Source organism: Antechinus flavipes, chromosome 2 (genome assembly GCF_016432865.1).
Source record: "Antechinus flavipes isolate AdamAnt ecotype Samford, QLD, Australia chromosome 2, AdamAnt_v2, whole genome shotgun sequence".
Classification (NCBI taxonomy): domain Eukaryota; kingdom Metazoa; phylum Chordata; class Mammalia; order Dasyuromorphia; family Dasyuridae; genus Antechinus; species Antechinus flavipes.
Genome location: NC_067399.1, coordinates 552,087,458 through 552,106,902, shown reverse-complemented (window position 1 = coordinate 552,106,902; position 19,445 = coordinate 552,087,458).

The window sequence follows — 19,445 nt, the reverse complement described above, 5'->3', positions numbered from 1 at the left end:
ATTCAGACATGTACTAGATGTGTGACCCTGGACAAGTCACTTTACATTGTCTCTGTTTCCTCATATGTAAAAATGAACTGGAGAAGGAAATGGCCAACAACTCCAGTATCTTTACTAAGAAAACCCCAAATTAGGTCACAAAGAGTCAGACATTGTTGAAATGATTGAACAACATGACCTTAGATTCAGAGAAATCTGACTTTTAACCTTGAAGCATCAATTCCTTATTGTGGGAAAAGGGTCAAAGACTGGTGATGATGATAGCTAGAATTTATGTAACACCTTAAGATTAGCAGAGAGCATTACATTTGTTACCTCATTTTGTAGTTATTGAAGCTGTCTCAAATTTTTACTTCTTTTGTCACTGGACAGATCAGAAGAGTTTAAGCTATGTCTATGGTACTAATTGTTTGATTACAGGCCATAGTTAGGTTTCACAGAAGTTAGATTTTGAGGTTGTAGGGATGAGGAAGAAAAGCATGACCTGCATCTGGAGTCTGGTCGTCTTTATATTTATTGTTGTGGGACCCATTATTAATTTCAAATATTCAGCATTTTATTAGGAAGACATAGTTAATTAGAGCAGGGGATTTTAACCTAGAGTGTGTGGACCATCTTTCAGGGGTCAATGGATAGAATTCAATTATGAATTTAAAATATAAACAAACATTATTTTGAAAAGGAATCTATCAGCTTCACTAGACTACAAAAGTGATACAGAACACAAAGCCAATGAAGAATCCCTAATTTAAAGGAATGGTTTATTTTTGTTTTTCTGGACAATATTCAGGAAACCTACGGAGACAGGTATATCACTGTACTTCCAAAGAGGCAGAAAGATTTTGTGAATTGAGGAATTCCCTTGGAGCCAGGAAGATCTGACCTGAATTCTCATCCCACCTCAAACCATATCACCCTGTACCCTGAGCCTCAGATTCCCAATCTGTAAAATAGAGGTTATAATAGCATCTACTTTACAAGGTCTTTGTGAAGATCAAAAGAATGTGAAACATTTTACAAACCTTCAACTTACATAAATGGGAGCTGTTATTAGTACTAGACAGTTGCAGAGACCCTGGGCAATTTACCACTGGGCCCAAGTTTCTACACCCTAAATGAACCTGCTCTTTAGAATGTTTGCAGTTGTAAGTAGTCCACTGGCATGATTATTTGCATGCTTTTTTGGTTCTAAAATTATTTTAATGTATATTACTTACCTAAACCACATACTTCTTGCCAGCACCTAGCATTGTACCTTCCATATTATAGGAACTTAATGAATGCTTGTTGAAATGAATTTCTAAATTAGGGACAGTACCTTAAGAAAAGGAAGTTCTTGGGAGGTAGAACACTTGGTCTATGTCAGCCAAACCAGTATAGCTGTGTTGTAGCTATGTTACAAAGTCAATTTATTATCCTTATAAACAGAAAAGTTTCAGACTGATCTTTTTAGGTGGGGAGGGGAGGAGGCAGGAAGAGGGAGAGAGTTATTTTTTGAGGAGGCTGCTTTGCAACTGTTCAGCTGTGTTAGCCTCTGTGTACTCAGGCGTTAATGGAAAATTATTGGGCATATAGCCCACAGCAGATGTGATGATGAATAAGAGAAAAGAAAGGAGGGAAGAAATAAGAGAAGAAGAAGAAGGGGGGAAAAGGATGTTTTAGGACTCCATGATTCTAAGAAGGTAACCACAGCGGAAACCTGGAAAACAAAGAAATTCCCACTGGCTGCAGAAAACTGAGCTAACTTAAAATGCAGCTTGTTTCCTTGAAGTGGAGCTCAACACGACCAGTTGTTCAAGAACAAAATAAAAAAGATCAACATTTTACATTTGCTGGGACTGAAAATCTTCCTAAGTTTTATGAAAATTACCAACATATCCTGAGGGAGAAGTTTAAGAATGATTTTTAAAAGTAGTATTCCAACTGCTGAAGGCTAAAGTTCTAGGCTAGAGGTTACAAATTAGTAAGTATCAATTAACACATTTATTATGGTAAGTGCAATTAAATAGAAGTTTAAAAAGCATTAAGCTGAAAAATAGAATTCAAGCTTCTTGAGGATAGACTCTGACTTATTTCATCCTTGAATAAAAAGTGCCCAGCACAATGTCTTAAACACATGTATTCTGTAAGTTCTTAATAGATAGAAAAAACAAAGGATTTTCTCTTACAGCACCCATAAATTTGACTTGACTATTCCTAAATAACTAAAAGTTGATTCTAAGAAAGCTCTTCAACCCTCATTGAGTCAAATGATGCTACAGTATGAATGATAGTCTCTCATCTCCCTGCTCCCCAGGGGCCAATTAAAACCAAGACAGCTACCCTGTTACCAGAATTTTGAAGCATAAATCAGGAGTTTTATATTAAATATTCTCACCTTTAAAAAAAATTCATTGAATCCCTTAGTGGTACTTCTCCTTCCTGACCTTGCTCTCTTCCTCACCCTAATTTCTTCTTGCTTTGTACTCATTGGGGGGAGGGAATAGCCAGAGTTTGAAACATCTTTATATGGGACTCTCTCCTTATGCCTTGGCCTTCTTGAAGGACAGAACTGCGTTGGAGAGATTGAGAGAGCAGAGTTTGTTTTCCTTTCTGTATCTTCCAGATTTTAGCAGGGCTTCCATCTTGGAGTGAAGAGATTTACCATTCTGACCTTTCTTCTGGTTGTTAAAGGGAATGATTCTGGAAAGAAGACGACATGAAGGAAATGATAATCTCACTCATGTTCTCATTCCCAATTTACTGCACTAGAGATTTGGGGGAATTTCCCTTGGATATGATCTGATATTCCTTCTCACTTGATTGAGCTAAATTACCTCATTTACAATGAGAGAGCCCCTTCAATCTGTATTTACTAATACATATTTTCATATGCATATCTTCTCTGATTTCTGTTTTGCTATTGACTTGGATGAATTGTAATTCTTTATTTGATATATGTGTTCATTGTGGAACTGATATTTGGTGGGAAGGGAATCAAGCTTTAGATATAAGGTTTGGGATCCTCCTTTTCAATTTATGAATAGCCAACAGAATTCTAACTCAAATGTTAAAAAACAATAACATCATCTAGACAAATAATATAAAGGAACAGATAGATATAATTCTAACCCAATAGCCCCTCTTTCAAGAGCTGAGTGATGACCGGCTTCTTGCCCTAACTTCCTGCTTCCCCTTGAAGATGGAAGTAGGAGACTCTAGAGATGTGGAAGGTGAGGACAGAGATTCTAGAAAAGGAAACCTTCCCAGTGCTTCTGATCAATAGATGTGAGACTTAACCTACTTCTCTAAGCAGATGTATGCTGGAGTCAGTTAGAAATGAATCCCAAAAGCCAACTGTTAAATTTTCAATGTGAGTATTTTTACTCACAATTTACATATTGGCAATTTCTACAAATCAGGACTTATTTTATTATTTTGATAATTGTCTCTACTTAAGAAAGTGTCTGGGTACTTCCTTCCCTTGTCTTCCTCCTCCAAAGTTGTTAAACATTTACCTGCACACTTTTGGAATTTTTTTCAAACCCAGCCCTCACCATAGAATAGGGACACTTTCACATAGTACATGGCTGGTGTAGGAACTTCCTTGGATGGATTGTGAGGAGGAACTCATCCATTAGATAAAGAGGCTGAAGAGGCAGAAGTTTTGCCAGTATAAAGGGAAAGCTTCTAGGCTACATGTAGAGAGATGATCAGATAGTTGTAGGCTGGTGCGGATTTTTACCTTTCTCAGACTTATTTTCTTACCTTAAAACAGATAATAATAACATGGATCACACAAGACTGTTGTGAGAATCAAAAAAGATATTATTTATAAAGTATTTTGCAAAACCTCAGAGTACCATATAAATGCCGACTGTAATTTCATTGGTAGATGAAAGTGCTTCCTAAATCTATAGGATAAAGTGCTTTGGAGACTGCTTGATGGTTTTCTGATTATTCGATATTTACATATTTGACATTCATAACAATGGAAGGACAAAAACAAAAGTAACATTAAGATGATGGACACGCTTTGGGGGAACACAAAAATTATTAACCAGTATAAATATATAGCTATCTTTACCCCATAACCTATACTTCGTTAAGGCATCTGTTCTGTCACTTTAACTGAACAATAATTTTCTGGCCTTAGGGAACTGTTTCCTCCCAGTCTTTAGAAGATTTCTGTACTTTGCATTATCATCACCAGTTTAAATCTATTCCCACATGCTGCTCACCTACTCCACCAACCCCAGGCCATTATGTGGTTCTCTTCCCTCTAGCAAGAATTTCCCAATTAAATCTCTGCAGGTGCAACCGGACGGAACCAGTGGTTTCTGAATCTTGAGGAGATGACGGGTGTGTAGGGGAAGAGAGGAAGACTCCTGGGTTTAGGACAAATCCCACATGGGAGGAAGCTTATAAAATTCCAGCAGTTTTCTTTTCCCACACCACATCCACATTGCCAAAAGGTTTTCAGATTCACAAATTCCAAGAAGGACCAGCCTTAGCTTTTCAGACTCATAGTTTTGGATCAAAGTTATTACTTAGTTAAATAAACAGTAATAGATATAAAAGGACAGCTTTGGGTTCAGCCTGTTTTCCTATAAACCACTGCAGTTCATTAACTACTGGAATTTAAGACTGAGATTATAAAGTTACTTTTCTCTAATAACCTAACAATGACTCTGTTGTTGTGCAGTGCTTTTTCACCTGGAAACAAGTATTTTGTTGTTGTCCTTGTTGTTGATAGGGAAGAGGGAAAAAAGATTTCTTCAGTTACAAATGTATCAGAGAGGAAGTTGTTAGTGGATGATATTAAGATGAGAAAAGTCTAGAGAAACAATTGCTCTTAGAGATCAAAGTGTTCCAGACCACTGATTCATGCTGTTAGGTGTCTGTCTCTCTTCTACTTAATGTTTATTATTATAAAATAATATCTCAAAGGGAGAGAGAGGAAATCACTTTATTATTCCTTCAGTATGGAGTGTGATCAAAAAATCTAACAGTAACTCACATCTAGTCAATATATTTTGCTCAAAATTGAAAATTCAATTTAAAAAGATTTCTCTTTTTCTCAGACATCAGTTGTCTTCAACAGATTCTGCCTCCAGTGAACCTTAGTGTGGTTTGAGGAGGTATGTGACCAGTAAAACCAGTATGAAAGAGCTGTAAGACTTCTTTCAAGTATCTCTTAAGAGGCTAGGAGTTGAGAACTTGGAGCAAGAGGAGACTTATAATTTATTCTTCAAAAAGTAATGAAATTCATATAACAAGCAACTAGGTGCCACAGTGGACAGATCACTGGCCTGGAATGAGGAAAATCTGAACTCAGATCTAGCCTGACACTTCTTTGCTCTGGGACCCTGGGCAGATCACTTAATCTTACTTGCTTTAGTTTTCTCGACTGTAAAATGAGCTGAAGAAGGAAATGACAAGCCACTCTAGTACCTTTGTCAAGAACCCCCTCAAAGGGTCACAAAGATTGGACATGACTAAACATAATTAAATAGGAAAAAAGTATTTCTTATAGTAATTGTGTTAAAAAAAAAATTGGTATCCCAAAGATAAAATGGGGGCAACATTGTTAGACAGCAGTTTGCCTGGAAAGAAGCCATCCATTCAATATAAATCCATAGTATGAGATAACTAAAAAACTTATTGGGATTATGGATTGTATTCAAATGGTCAAAACTTCTTGGAATAGAACCCACTGTATTCTGCATTCATCAGACTTCCATCTGGAGTCGTGTCCAATCTTGGGTTCCCTGATTTAGAAAAGACAGTGAGAAGCATCTAGAGAAGAACAGCCAGGAGGGTGAAGAAGAGTCTTGAGTTCATTTTATCTGAACATTGGTTAAAAGAACTGGGAATGTGGGCTACGGTCTGGAGAAAAGAAACACTTGAGGGAAACAAGAATGTTTATAGAAAAGAGATTGCATTTGTTCTGTTCAGCTCCCAGGGAATAACCAACAAAAATGATTGGATGTTGCAAAGAGGCAAGTTGAGACTTGGTATCAGGAAAAATCTTTCCAATAATTACACCTGTCCAAATTAAAATAAACTATCCTGAGGTTGTAGCTTCCCCTCATCATCAGTCTTCAAGTAGAATCCGCATGAATACTTTTTGGATGTGGTATGATGGATATTCCTTTGGGTTATAGTTCCTCTTTCTTCTCTGATTCTCCAATGCTAGCAATATCCCTCCACAGCCTACTTAAAATTATTTTGTATATGTAGCATAGGCCCTCTAGTTATATTTTCTGAGCTCACACTTGAGACTAGCAGATTGCATCTTCAGAGGGCAGCTTCTAGTTTTCTTATGGGGTAACTATGAGGGATGCTTCTAATAATGCCGCTTATAAACTCCCATCTAATATGATCCTCTTCAAATCATTTTACCAATTAATGTCTTAAAATAAGCAATCAATTAATACCAATTGACCTTTACAAAGAAATAATTATTGAAAACATATAAAAGAACCAAAAGTATATCATTTCCCCTCAAATTGTAGGCTTCCCTTTTCTCTTGAACACCCATTTTGTTTTAAAAAAGAGTAAACCTCAACTTAAATTAGCCACTAATAAAGACTACTATCCCTCTCACTGGTGGAGAGGAGGTAAGAGGATAGTGCTTCTTGACTCTGGGAATCCTTTTCCCCCTTCGTAGAGTCCTCCACAAATTTTGCTTCTGAATGTGACACGGCCAATAGGTGAGTTGTTCCCTTTCTTATGTGATATGGTATATAGTCTGGCAGGTTGATTTCACTTCTAGGCTGGGTCAATCAAATTAGCACATCACCTGACTGGGCTACTTGTTGCTATTTGCTCTGGTATCTAAATGTACAAGGTAATACTTTGGTCCATTCTGTACCTAATCTTAATTACTTAAGATCAGGAAAAAATGAGCCCAAAGAGACAAAAGAAAAAGAGATACCATGTGCCGAGTGGGTGAGACAATAAGGCAGCTATGACCTTCCACTTTAATTCTGTTCCCACCCAAAATACCTTAGCATTTCCTCTACCTCTCTTGAAAGGCTCCAAGAAAACGATGCACCTCCTCACCTTTTGAATACACACAATTTAGGCTCAGCAGCCAATTAAAAGACTTTTCATCACCGTGTATCACCATGCAAGAAGACAAGAAACAATAAGAGGATAATTTTAGTGGTGGGTCAAGTCCCCTCCATAATGTATTCCTGAAAGCAGTTTAAGTCTCCATGTAGGCAGGAAACAGGCTGAATTTATTGTATATTCTCTGACTGGGCCCTTATTGGACAACCCCTTGTTACACACACATACACATGTATGTACATAACTATGTATATACACACATGTATAACATGTATGTATAGAGCATACTTATGTATATATTGTCTCCCCCATTAGAATATAATCTCCTTAAAAGAAGGAAGAATTTTATTTTTATTTTTTTATCTTCTGTATTTAATAATGCCTGGCACCTAGTAGACATTTTGTATTTATTCATTAATTAATTTACTGATTGGTTTAATCTCTTAAAATATTTTATTCCAAAGAGAAAATTGATTATAAATTAGTCTCATTTGATTTTTATCAGAAAGGCAAACAAGTCATTTAATCTTATTCAATATAATAGCCACTTCTATGCAGCCCTTCCAATAATTAAGGCTGTACTTCAGGCTACTATTTTACAGTCTTTTCCTCTTTTCTCATTTTTGTTTGTTCATATTCTTTTTTTATTAATTTTGTATGGAATTTAGTTGTTGCTTTAATTTCTAAAGCACCATGAAAATTCAGTGATAGAATTATTCCCCAAATGATAAATGGTCAAAAGGATACAAAGAGACGGTTTTTCAATAAAGAAATAAAACTATATATAGCCATATAAAAAGTTCTATGTCATTATTGATTAGAGAAATGCAAATTAAAACAACTTTAAATGTCATCTCACAGCTATCAAATTGGTGAAAATGACAGAAGGGAAAAATAACAAATGCTGGAGGAAATGTAGAAAAAATGGGATAACTATACACTGTTGGTAGAAGTGTGAACTGATCAAACTATTTTGGAGAGAAATATGGAAATATATCCAAAAAAATTATAAACTGTTTATATCCTTTTACCAAGCAATATCACTGTAAGTTCTGTTCCCCATGGTGATCGAAGAAAAAAGAAAAGAACCTATGTGTTCTAAAATATTTATAACAGCTCTTTTTGTAGTGGCAAACAAAGTAGAAAATGACAAGATGCCTATCAATTGGGAAATGTGTAAATAAGTTGTGATATGTGATTGTGATGGAATACTATTATGCTATAAGAAAAGAAAATGAACTGATTGATTTCAGAGAAACCATGGAAAGATTTTCATGAACAGAATCAAGAGAATGTTGTACAACATAATAGCAATACTGTTTAAAGAACAACTATAAATGACCAAATTATTTTAAGTATTTTAAATATTTCAATCAACTATAAAGAATTAATGAAAGAAGATATTATCCATTTCCAGAGAAAGAACTGATAAATAGAAGTGTGCATAGTGTTGTTTTACAATATTTATGAATCTGTTTCAAATGGTAGCCTTCTCTAGCTCAGGGTCAGGAGATAATTTAGACCTTAAAGTGTAACAAAAATAAGTTAAGTTGAAAAGAAAATTTAAAAAAAAAATTCATTGTTAGAGGAAATTCAGAGGATGAGACAAAGTTGGAATCTCCAAAGAAAACTGGAGTCTGCATAATGGACTTAAGAATATCCTCTTAGCGATTTAGAACTACGCTCAAAAAGTAATCAAACTGTACATACCCTTTGATCTCGCAGTGTTACTACTGGGCTTATATCCCAAAGAGATCTTAAAGAAGGGAAAGGGACCTCTATGTGCAAAAATGTTTGTGACAGCCCTCTTTGTAGTGGCCAGAAACTAGAAACTGAGTGGATGCCCATCAACTGGAGAATGGCTGAATAAATTATGGTATATGAATATTATGGAATATTATTATTCTATAAGAAATGACAAACAGAATGAATACAGAAAGACTTGGAGAGACTTATATGAACAGATGTGGAGTGAAATAAGCAGGACCAGGAGATCATTATATACTTCAACAACAATACTATATAATGATCAGTTCTGATGAACATGGCCCCTTCAACAATGAGATGAACCAAATCAGTTCCAATAGAACAGTAATGAATTTAACCAGCCACACCGAGTAAAAGAACTCTGGGAGATGACTATGAACCACTACATAAAATTCCTAATCCCTCTATTTTTGTCCACCTGCATTTTTTATTTCCTTCACAGGTTAATTGTACACTATTTCAAAGTCCAATTCTTTTTGTACAGCAAAAATAAATGTATGGACATGTATACATATGTTGTATTTAACTTATATTTTAATATATTTAACATGTATTGGTTAACCTGCCACATGGGGGAGGGGGTGGGCGTAAGGAGGGGAAAAAATTGGAACAAAAGTTTTGCAATTGTCAATGCTGAAAAATTACCCATGCATATATCTTATAAATGAAAAGCTATAATAAGAAAAGAATATTCTTTTTGTTTATTTTCATTTCCCTTAGAATGTACTGCCCCACATAGACAAAAAACAATGTATTTTGGCAGGTATTACTAAAGTTAAACAAAGCCACAGGGCTGCCTGATTTTATTTTGCTTACCAATGTAAAATATAGTCACTTAGACATTAAATCAGCATCATCTTTGAGCTATCTCTTATTTTTATCACTTAAACTACAATATTATGGTGATTGTTTCTGCTTTTCACATCTGTCCCTTATCTCCTGGGCAAATGTTCACCTTACTCTTGAATTCATGTATTTGGACTCTGCATCTGGAAAATTTAATTCAAATCCTGCTTGACACTTGTGATCCTGGACAAGTCATTTAACCTTTCTCATCCTGTATTTATTTGTAATATGAGTAAAATGATAGAGTTCCTCCTTCCCAGGAATATTGTAAGGATTAAATGAGATATTATATATAAAGTGATTTACAAAAAAAAGTTACTTATATAAATGTTAGTTATTAGTTTTAGCAGAATAGCTTACTAGCTGGTGTCCCTAATTCCTTTCTTAATTCATTCCCCACGACTCCTCCTACATAGTGCCACAAATCCAAATTCAGACACATATTTACTTCTTACATTACAAGATACAAATCTTACCCTCATAGAATCTATAGTATGGTCAAGGAATGTGACAAATGAATAATGAGCTGTTAGTTGGTTGGTTATTGTCCTTCATTCTCAAAGAAGACCAATATGACATCACTATGTTAGAGTCGAGTTACAGTGTGTCCGACTGTGGCTGATCAGACCAATACAAGCTTGGACTGCTCTGCCACTGGACAGTCCACATAAACATTTGGGGTAGCTTCTCTAATTTTGCGCATCTCGTGTTTCCTTTGGGCTAATTCAATTCTGCTTTGCTTAAAGAGCACAGAACCCTCTCTTAGATGAGGGCACATTATGCTGGGTGATCCTGTGACAGTGTCTCCCATGTCATACAATTGATTTTTAACATTTTTAAGAGATATCTTGTAAGAGAGTCCTTGTATTGCTTTTTCTGACCATCTTGTGAACATTTCCCTTGTGTCAGTTCTGCATAAAGTTCTGTTTTTTGGCAAGTATACAATTGACATTCAAACAATGTGGCCAGCCCAATGGAGTTGTGCTCTCTGCAACAGAGTTGGAATGCTTGGCAATTTAATTCAAGAAAGGATCTCAGTGTTGCTATCTTATCCTGCCAGATGATCTTCAGAATCTTTCTAAAACAATTCAAATGGAAATGATTCAGTTTCCTGGCATGGCACTGATTTACTGTCCAGATTTTATAAGCATACAACAATGAGGTCAGCACAATGGCTCTGCAGACTGTCAATTTAATAGTCAGTTTAATACTTCTCCTCCCCTACGCATTCCTTCAGAATCTCCCAAATACTGAGCTATCTCTGGCAACGTATGTGTCAATCTTATTATCAAGGTGGACATCCCTGGAAAGTATGTTGACAAGATAAGTAAACTTATCCACATCATTCAAAACTTCACCATTTACTGTAACCAATGGTTCCACATATGGATGATGTGGTGTTGGCTGATAGAAGATCAGTGTTTTCTTGGTATTGATTGTTAGGCCAAAATTAGCACAAGCAGCAGAGAACTTATCCATATTTTGTTGCATCTCAGCTTTGGAGGCTGTAAAGTGTGTATAATCATCCACATATTAAAAAAAAAATCATGCTCCAACACTCCCTCCATTTTAGTTTTATCTTGTAGCCTTTTCAAGATGAAGAATTTACCATAAGTATGGTAGTTGACTTTGATTCCATGTTTGTTCTCATGGAAGGTGTTTGACAACATGGCTGAAAATATCATGCTAAAAAACATGGGAGCAAGCATACAGCTCTGTTTTGCTCCATTAGTTATTGAGAAAGTTCAAAAGTATGGCCCATTGTCCAGAACCTGGGAAAGAATGCCATCATGAAATTGATATACTATGAACTTCTCTGAGAAACTGAATTGTGACATAACTTTCCATAAGCATTCTTGACTTCAAAAGCCTTGGTTGAATCTACAAATATTGTATGGAGATCTCTGTTCTGCTCCTGAAATTTCTCCTGAAGTTGTCAAGCAGTAAACACCATATCTATCATTCCTTGGCCCCTTCTGAAGCTACACTGGCTCTCAAATTTTAGGTATAATGTCAATCTGTTAAGGAGGACTCTGACAAGAATCTTTCCAGCAATGACTAAGAAGGAGACCTCCTGTGGTTGTCACAGGATAATCTATTCCCTTTACCTTTATAAAGATGGGCAATGGAGACATCCTTGAGTTCCTGGGGCATAACTTCCTCTTGCTATAAAATCTGGAAATTTTCAGTCAGCTTTTATATGAGCAATGGAACCTACACACACAACACACACACACACACACACACACACACACACACACACACACACATACAATTTTGTAAACCTCAGCTGGAATAGAATCTGCACCTAGTGCTTTACCACATGAAAGTAGCCTAATGTAATTCAAAACTTCAGTTAGAATTTCAGCTAGGGAGTGATTGATTTTACTTTGAGGTAAATAGTCAATCAGCATTGATTCAGCTTTAGCATTGATTGATGATGTTTTGTTGAGAACATTAAGGAGGCATTCAGCCCATTTCTCTAGGATCATGTCCCTATTTCTAACCAGTGTGACACCATCAGCACTGTGTAGTTGAAATGCCTTATGGGTGTTTGACTCATAAATAGCTTCCAGCGCATCATAAAAATGCTTTAAATTGTTAAAAATTTAAATTGTTGTAAAGAATTTAATTTGCTTTTTTGATGAGCCAAAAATCCTGCATCTCTCTAAGTTTTGGTTGTACTTTACTTTTTTTGTTTTGTTTTGCTGAGGCAACTGGGGTTAAGTGATTTGCCCAGGGTCACACAGCTAGGAAGTGTTAAGTGTCTGAGGTCAGATTTGAACTCAGGTCCTCCTGACTTTCAGGGCTGGTGCTCTATCCACTGTGCCACCTAGCTGCCCCTGTAAATGGAATTGATGGAATTGAATGCTACCTTTTTAGAGATGGATGTATAATCCTGCTGGTATATCCTGTGGTGTTCCCATTTTTCATTTAGCAGCTTCTAAATTTCCCCATCATTTTCACCAAACCAGTCTTGATGTTTGTGAGTGTTTTGACCCAATGAGCCAATGCAGTGCTGTACACCAAATCTCTAAAAGCTGCTAACTCTTTTTCTGATCCATTGTTGTCAACTGTGTGTTGATTCAACTTACCCTCCAACTTGGCAACAAACTGTCCTCTCTCAGAGAAGCACTCTAATCTCTTAACTTTAATTCTTCTAGTAGTCTTTTTATCTTGGGGCTACCACTTTTGTTGAATGTGAATATTCAGCTTGGAAAAGATAAGTCTATGATCAGTACAGCACTCTGTACCATTCATTGGTCACTTCTAACAACTATCTAGTCTATGAAATGCCAATGTTTGCTGTGAAGGAACATCCATGAAGTTTTATTGCATTTAGGTAATTGGAATACAGTGTTGGTGATAAGAAGGTCATGAGATGCATAAGTCTTCAATCCTAAATGACCACTGCTGTTGCTGTTTTCAACTCCATTTCTCCCAAGGACTCCCTGACATGTCTGGCAATCTGAGCCTGCTCTAGCATTAAACTTACCCAGAATTATAAGCTTATCTTTTTTGGTACATTGATAATAAGGATCTTCAGGTCTTCCTAAAATTTTTCTTTGACCTCATCAGGATTTGTCATAGTGAGAACATAGGCACTGCTGCTGATGGCATGGTATTTTTCTACAAGTGGCAATCACATTGTCATGAGCCTGTCATTCACTCCTTTTGGAAGGCAGGTAAGCTTGTTTACTCAGTTAGTTTTGATTGCAAAATCTATACCAGCCTCACAGCACTCCCTTTCACTGTGGCCACTGCGGAAAAACATGCAACCAACTCCTACTTCAGTAAACTGGCCTTCATTTGCCAGCCTTGTTTCACTCAGGGCTGCTATTTGGATATGGTACCTCTTGAATTCTCTTGCAATAAGAGCTGTTCTTCTTTCAGGTCAACTAGATTTTGTGCTGTCGGTAAGTGTATGCATACTCCATATACTAATAGTGAGAGGAATCAGTTTTACAGAAGTTTTCGTACATTCTTTAGTGTCTTGAGAGTGGGATCCCCACCTGTCACAGTAATCAGGTCGGGGTTGGATAAGTTGATGATTTTTAGGGCACCTTTAGGGCACCCTTTCTCACATATAGAGGTGAGCAGTGCGATCCTAAGGCTGCTCAGACACCTGGAGGCTGCCAAATCCCACTACTGCTTCCAGACAGATGATCTTATGGCCTGTGTGGCCTGTGTGCATGGTTGTGACTACAGCTACCTGTGTATCTGCATCTGTAGCTTCATCACTCACCTATCACCACAGGTAGAAATGGTAAAATGGTATGATGATATCTTTTGATTCATGCATAAATTGGATTTAAGGGAGGAAGAGTCACAAGAAGTCATCAGCCTCACTCTCTCTTCTAAAGCCACCACTGTCCAAGAGCAGGATAGAATCAAGACAACTGGTGATGACTCAAAATACAGCAGATGACCTTGCTGTCTTTGATGTCTAACCCATCTCTAAGCACTTCACAACACTGCTTCACTTGCCTTCATGGCTACTGGAACAAATTGTTCTCATCTGCTCATCCCACCAGGGGAAGTCTTTACAGGGCCGGGGAAGACACCCCTCCCAACTGACATAGAGTTTGAGACCCCTTAGTTACCTTCAATTTGGTTTAGCCCATCTGCTAAAATGGCTTATGAGGCTATGGCCACTGTGCATGCCACAGCTTCTTGGAGCCACAGGTGAGAGCTCAATGGATCAGGTGGATATCAAAGGTGGAAAGCAGCATTGTAAAGGGACTTCAGCAGCCTTCATACCAGAGGTACTAGTCTTCCCTAAACATAACCTTCACCCCAGTGAAATGTTACATTAATATCCAATCAATCACCAAAAAATCTATTAAGTACTTACTATGTGCCAGGCACTATGTTGAATGCAAAAAACATAGTAAGTACATTAGACAAGTATGAACAAATTCAAGTCCAAAATAAGAAAAGTCATTATCAACCAGGCAGATCAAGAAGATTTCACTGAGGGCAGAGTTTGACTTGGTCCATCTCCTAGAAATAGCACTTTTACATACTTGTTCAGGACTTACAACAGTATCCTGTGCCTTACCACAGCAAGCTTAAACTTGTCTGTCTAGCTTTTAGGTCTTTCATAATCTAGCCTTTTCATACTTAACCAGCCTTATTATGCTACTATTCTGTACCCTTTACTTCAATAATTCATTCTCATCCTAAAATAAAAGAACATCTATGTTCATTGTTACCTCTATTTTTTTTTCTGGAATGTTATCTCCTCCCAATCAAATTCCTGTCAATCCACTATAGGAGTTTTTGTAACTACTCTAGCTTTTACTGATCTATCTGATCTACCTTTCTCTAAGCCCCTATAACATTTACAGAGGATATTATGTAATGTACCATTTAATGGCATACTGTCTTTTATTATTCAATATTTGTTTCTTGTGAGTGTGTCTTGTCTGTCCAATTTTATTGAGAGTTCCTTGAGGACAAGGAATTTTTATACTTCTCCACACTTATCACAGTGTAGTAAACATAGCATTCAATTGATAGCTTTTCATATCACATAGAATTTCTTAAATATTTAAGATTAACCCTTTATTATTTAAAAGATATCAAGAATCATGATATTTTGGCATTTGTGTTTAGGTGATAAATAATGGCAAGATGTAGTAAAAAAGAGTTGAGGAATGAATATTAAAAGATGTGACTTTAGATGTGAATCCTCATCTATAAAATGAGGAATCTAGACATTAGATTTTCAAAGTCCCTTACAGCTTTAAAATGTTATGATACTATTACTTCATACATAAATATCCCACTGATTCATTTGAGATTATCAAAGCATAAGAAACTGAGACATAACATTGTTATTGCTCCCACTAGAGGAGAATAAAATTCTATCTACATTTAATATTTTAGTGTATTAGTCATGATTTAATCTTTATATAGACCTCTTAGACATAGGAATCCCTTGATTTATGAACAATCCTTACATATAAATATTTTATTTCACATGGGTTTCATTGTTTTCTTCATCTTTATCCCTAGTCCTCCAATCTCCTCAAAAAAAAAACCCAAAATGTTATAAACCAACTATATTACTTGGTGACCAATACAGAGAAATATGTCTTCCCTATCACCTTTTTTCCTCCTCTGGGAGATGGTTTAGAAATCATGACCTTCTCTTTTTTTAATTTATCTTCCATGTCTCAGAGATCGATTCATTTCACTTTAAGTATCATCTTGCTCCTGTTAAAACATGAAGTTCTCCTTCTTTATTTACTTGTGAGGAAAACAATTTTTAATAAACATAAAAGTAATTCCAGTGATAGATCTCTGTCAAAAAAAAAAACTATTTTTAAGTTTAAGATAAAAATAATAAAGAACAATACAATCCACACTGTAACTTTAGAAATCACTTTCAGAGTCCACACAAACTCCTCTATACATTTTTTACTCAATACCTAATTAAACCACTTTGCCTTAAGGACTAACATTTAAAGATTAAAAAAAAAAACTTTTTTTTATTCAATGGGTTTCAAACATTTAAGTATCTGTTCTGTATCAATCACTGACTAGGCACTAAGGGGAAAAATGGAAATAGATAAGACATGTTATTCTTTCTGCTTTGTTTTAGTATTTCCTCTATTGACTCCAATCATGCCCTTCTTTACTATTACATTGTGGCAAAGGAGTCTCTAGGATCCTGAAAGCACTGAAATGCAAACTCCAAAAGTCTACAGAAGATGAAATGTAGCAAGTGTGCAGTAGACAGTGAACTGTATATCTGATAATCAGCCACAAAGTGATGATTTTTTTTCCCTAGTCAGAACAGCTTGTGAAGCCAAGTACTAAGGCATATAAATAAAGAAGTTCTGTCTGCATTGTGAACAATAATTAAATTATAGATACTTCAAACAATTTAGTAGTACAGCAGAAGAGAGATTGTGGGGGTTTGGTTGGGTTTATGATTATTTGTTGCTATTGTTTCAATTTTTCGTATTTTTAATCACAAATCTGGAGCATTTTAGCCATATCTTGGGTTAAATAAGCTTTTTGGCCAAATTCACTATATCACTTCCTTAGGAAAATATGTTCCAGGATTCAAGAACCAACTTACAAATAAACTTTAGTAACATAGTTTGTTCTAAGTTGAGAAATACATGAAGTTTATAGCTAGAGCTAGTTTCATTAGCAATTTCCTACACAACTCTGACACATGACATCTAGTGGCTAATTGGAGAATTGCAATGTACAAATAAAGTAATAAAATGAAATTGAGAGCAGGTGCAAATAAAGTTAACTTTTGGAGAATGAAAGATTGCTATAAATGTACAATAACAAAAGCATATTAAATCAATGCAACTTATAATTGTCTTTGAGTTTTAAGGTTTTTTAATCATATTACCTTATTCCTTCTATACTTATAGAAAATATAATGCAACTAGTCTATTATTGGACTTCTCTTTTTGTTTATAATATATATTCATTTGCATGCATATTAGCATGGAATTATAACTGACTCTTGAAAATTATTACAAATGTAACAAAGACTACAATATTGATAAAACTAAGCTATGTAGTCAGTGTGTATGTTTCAGCACAGATTATAATTACTATCAGTAATGTTGTCTTCAAAATATGATGACAATACGTAGAGATAAACTTACATTAAATTGTGCCAAAGTATACTATGAAACCATATGTTTTTCTGGAAAATGTTTCTGTTTACTGAAAAAACCTCAGGAGCAATGCCTTCATAGCTTATACACTGTAAAATAACCCAATTTTTCTCTCTTGTCCCCAACAATAAAAAAAGGTAACCTGGCTAAAAAAAACTTAATGTGAACCCCAAAATATGAATGAAACAAATATTTAAATGACAATTTTCCAGTTACTGATGCTACTTTCTTGAAATACAGTAAAAAAGGAAAGAGAAAAAAAATAGTGTCGCTTTGGAGGGAAAAAGAACCTGGTAGCGGTTTGCCAAACCTTAACCCTCGCAAATTATTTTTGAAACTTTGGGGTTTGGCAAAATGCATCTTGCTAAGCCCCTTTTCCCGTCATTTTTATGCCCATGTGTATTTCAAGGGAAATTTAATATGTGTGTTTCTGATTCCCTTACACTTAACTCAGCACAATTCTATTCTGTGAAAGCCACTTCATGTCCAAGAATCCTCGTGAGCCTTTTTTTTTTTTTTAATAAGTCCCTTTAAGCTATTTTTCCTTCTAACCAGGAAGTTAGAAGTTTTGTCAGGAGTAAATTGAACTCAAACCCCCACAAGATTCTAATTTTGTTCAATACTCAAAATTCATGAATTTTGAAAGTTTTGGAAAGTTAGAAAACTGGCTTTCCTGTCACTGGAAATGTTCTGTGGCGGCTTTTAAAAAAACAAACCAATACATGTGTTGAGGTAAAACCTGATTTCTATTACAAAAGCAATTGCAGTAACTTGCAAAGTATCACAGAAACTACTTCCTAGATAGAGAGTGTAATTTGATCATTAAAACATTGGCTTTGATTTGTTGGTGGATGCTTGCTGAGGTTCCAAACTTTTCTGAGATTCAGGACTTCTGTTCTTAATAAGAAGACAGGATTCCCAAAACCTAATTGGAGGAGACATCGAATACCATAAAGGGAAGATTATGTAGTACTTTGTGTTACTTGGAATAAAGGTATCATCTGAATCTAAAAGGAAGTTTCAAAAAGCAAAATCATCATTGTCAAAATATCCTTTTCATGCATTAGCTGCTATGAAATTAGGAATTTTTCTACCTGGAGCAAGCACCACAACTGAGTTTTAGTCAAGTATCCTGAAAGTAAATTTGGCTGAGGGTTTGGGAAGGAACACCATCTTATTGAGGAGCAATAGATACTGACATGAAGGTATTTCTAAATAGATTATGGAGAAATGGGATAAGAAGGAGGTAGAAAAGAAAAAAAGTTCACTCCAGCTGCTATCTACTAACTTTCTATTTTAATTAATTGTACTTGCTAACCAGGCACTAACCTCTATTGTTTCATTGCTATTGAAGCACTCTAAGTACTGTTCAGGGCCCTCTAAGTTTAGTATTCTGGGACAAAGGTCTGGTCATCCTGCCCTAGTTATGTTCTGTGAATTAAAAGCACTAATAACTACACCCCAGCTTTCATTTCACTTACTGCAGAACAGAGTGGTATATACCCAGTACATTCTGTTAAAGAAAAAATAATGATGTCATGATAATAATTAAAATGTGCTTTCCCTTGTATACAACAGTACTGACCCATCATCCCACCATCAATAGGAAATAGAATGTGAATTGTTTGTCTAAGAGGAGGGATGGGTTTTCACAGATCCATCCACACTCTGTCTCTTCCATTCCTTGTTTTGACCAATAGCATGACATCTGCAAGATAGTTGGCCTTGGTAAAGGGTTTAGTGTGTGGCCTTTTTTAACCACCAACCATTAATTAAGATGAAGGAAGAGCCAGAAATCGAGAACAACTGAAGTTCCAGACTCTTAGGCTCCACTCTAACCACTAGATTTTTACCAACCCTTTTCTCTTTCCCCCTGCCCCCACCAGTATACCAGTGGTCTTATAAGAAGAATAGAATAAAGCTCATCACATAGAACACTGGTATCTTTCCTTTTTTGCTTGAATTTCCACCTTTGCTCCTGTCTAAAATAAAATCTACACCAGTGATTCTTCACTAATTTACATTAGACCAAGAATTTCTACAAAAAAATCTTTGCATGATGATGGAGATGATAATCAAACAATGCATCAACAAGTATCTATTAACCACCTACTATGTGCT